The 1991-nt window shown below is 43.7% G+C and overlaps 1 pseudogene; it reads left to right on the top strand.

Annotated features, from left to right (window-relative positions):
• Positions 1–921: 921 nt before the first annotated feature.
• On the top strand, positions 922–1659 carry LOC110339216 (annotated as a pseudogene).
• Positions 1660–1991: the final 332 nt, after the last annotated feature.

The raw sequence follows: 1991 nt of genomic DNA, 5'->3' as shown, positions 1-1991 counted from the left end.
CTATTGAAATGTAATTACTTCTAAAGCCCATCATTGCATTCCCATCACATCTCAGAAGAGGACTTCACCACTTTAATTTGAGAATACACACTTTAAATCCTTGATGACAAACTCTTACAAGTGATTGGGTTGGTGGGCAAATACAACGCAAATCTCCAGGATGGTTTCACCTACAATTAATAATACCGTACCTTTTGTTCTCCATAATACTTTATGAGGAAATTCTGAGTAATTAGACAGAAGGAATAGCAAAGAGAGCTATTGGCCTGGTGTTTCTGACAATTCTAGCTTTCTTCCCCAGGCCAGGTCCAGCAGCTCATCCCTCATCTAGTTGATGTATCATGAGGTATAGTTTTCACTTCCTGTTTGGAAGGAACATACAGTATTCTCAGAAGTGAAAACCTTACTGGATTGAGGATAAAAATGAATGTGTCCTTTTTCTTTTTTCGCTTAAATTAGCAACCTTTTTAGTGTTTGTACTTTTAAGTGAAGAGTTACTTTGCTTCAAATAATCCTATCAATTATTGTGTTCTCACATAAACTGCTGTGCAGTTTTAGCTGGGCGTTGGTGGCACACACCATTAATTCCAGCACCCAGGAAGCAGAGGCATGTGGATCTCTATGAGTTAGAGGCCAGCCTGGTCTACAGAGCGAGTTCTAGGACAGGCACCAAAACAATACGGAGAAACCCTGTCTCAGAAAAAAAAATCCATAGCCATGCACTTGGGAGGCAGAGGTAGGCCAGCCAGAAATGTTTCACAGACAAACCGTGTCTAGAAAAAAAAACAAAAACAAACGAATAAAAATCCAGCAGATGGCAGAAATGGTCCTGGTCGCGGTATTGCCATGGCCTGTGCATATGTTCACAGGGCAAATATTATGACTGGCTTTGCAGCTCGGCGTGCAGGGCAGGGCGAGTGGATGGTGCAGTCAGGTCAGAAGGCACCAGGGTCCCCCTGGAAGTGAGAGCAGTGCACTTTCTGAGCAACTTCAGCAGTGCAGCAGGCAGAGTCAGCCAAGGTCTTCTGGCTGTGGGTTACTGGGTCCTGTTCTTATACCAACCAGCAAGCAGGCCCCGCCTTCCCCACAGTTGGCCCTGCTGTCTTCTGGGCCACTGCAGCAGGGCAGGGTGGGAGGCATCTTGCACTCCTGGGCTTTGCTGGAGCATTGCAGAGCTACTAAGAGGGACCTGCTACCAGCACCTTCCTAGCCATAGAGTTCACTACTACCTGCATCTGCTGCAGGCTGCAGCTCTCAACCCACTACTAGGCTCTGCTGCAATGTTTTACCTGGTTGCGGAAGCATTAGATTTCTATATTCCTGTTTTCTGAAATGCCTAACAAGCTCCACTCATCTGGTGGTCCACTGCAGATAACAGTGCAGATAGTGCCAAAAATGCTCTCTCCTCTGGTTAAAGATTGTGTTCCCAAAGCATTTATAGTTTCCTTAAAGCTGGAAACTGACCCTGCCATCATAATTAATCATGCTCAGAATGCCTTGGAAGTTTATCAACATCATGTGGTGGTGGCCAATATCCTCAAATCAATACAATTCTTTGTGGTTAATGTAACCAAAGACTCAGAAACCAAGTTACTGCTGTCAGAGGATGACATAGCAAAAGACGTAGTGCTAGAGAAGATAGAAGACCTTCAGTCATGACATACAGTTTTTATATGTGACAAAACTGAAGGAAACGATTGTCTAGCATCAAAAGCCAGGGTTCAGCTGACAGGAAGTAAAATGAATCCTTTGCTAAGGAAAAAAATAACAAGGAAATGGTATGCAGGTATATAACTCTTGGTATTTTATTTCTGACTGAACTACCTGAAAGACTCATCTTGATTTGGAAATTGAGCAAGAACTGTTTTTGACTTTTCACAAAGGTGACTGTGGGATTGTGTGTTCTGCAGGACAGACATAGGGTACTGAAGCTGAATGTCAGCCTTCTGTACAATAGAACGGTCATGGATGCATGAATGGTTATGCTCTGA

Source organism: Mesocricetus auratus, unplaced genomic scaffold (assembly GCF_017639785.1).
Source record: "Mesocricetus auratus isolate SY011 unplaced genomic scaffold, BCM_Maur_2.0 Super-Scaffold_100003, whole genome shotgun sequence".
NCBI lineage: Eukaryota > Metazoa > Chordata > Mammalia > Rodentia > Cricetidae > Mesocricetus > Mesocricetus auratus.
Note: the sequence above shows the minus strand (reverse complement) of the source record. Positions and strands in the feature narration are given on the sequence as shown.